This window comes from Olea europaea, chromosome 7, assembly GCF_002742605.1.
Source record: "Olea europaea var. sylvestris chromosome 7, O_europaea_v1, whole genome shotgun sequence".
NCBI classification, from domain to species: domain Eukaryota; kingdom Viridiplantae; phylum Streptophyta; class Magnoliopsida; order Lamiales; family Oleaceae; genus Olea; species Olea europaea.
Genome location: NC_036243.1, coordinates 20523480 through 20524415, shown reverse-complemented (window position 1 = coordinate 20524415; position 936 = coordinate 20523480).

Sequence of the window (936 nt, the reverse complement as noted above, 5' to 3'; positions counted from 1 at the left end):
TACATCAGCACCCGCACCACACTTCATTCCAAGGAGCATTAGTTTCAAGGTTTTGCTGACTGCAGATGAATTTACCCTTAGTGTATATCCACTTATGATGTATATGCAAGCTTCTTTTTTTACCAGATTGAAATGCATACTTTGATTTGTTAAATTTTCCATTTGTAATACAGATCGTCAAAATAATATTAGATTTAGCATTATATTGGTAAATCGTGTAATTGTTTAGGGGATCCTATCAACTTGGTCTGAAATGTGAGGATTCATGATCTTGCCATTTGTTTCTCCATTCATCCTGGTTGTTATTTTGTTAACTTTTTATTCCGTGTAAAGAATACCACATTGTCAACACAGCATAAAGAAATATACCCTTTTCGAATGATCGTTTTCTACAGAAGCTAGTCTCTGTCCACAGTCGTCTTTAATTAAACTTGGATACTTACACTCATTATTCTTCGTATTGAAAAACAGAATAAAAAATAATTGAGATGAAGATTAATTTGAAAACCGATGCAACGACCCTGGGTAGTTGTTATGAGACACAGTTGAGTTTACTCTGTTATACTCTTAGATTGCACAATGTGGGATTTTCTTTTAAAATCTGAAAGGTTATAACTGTTATTTATTTATTTTATCTGGAATGGTGGCTGAATATATAGTGCTTATCATGTGATACAGATGGCATATTTTTGGTTGAAGTTGATCGGTTATTGCGGCCTGGTGGATATTTTGTCTGGACTGATCCTCTTATAAATTCTCAGCGCTCCCTCCGCAATAAAGAAAACCTGAAAAAATGGAATACAGTTCGTGGATTTGCAGAGAATCTTTGTTGGGAAATGTTACCACAACAAGATGAAACTGTAGTGTGGAGGAAGACTAGTAAGAAGAATTGTTATTCAGCAAGGTAAGGCAACCAGTTTGAAACCTTTTTCCTCA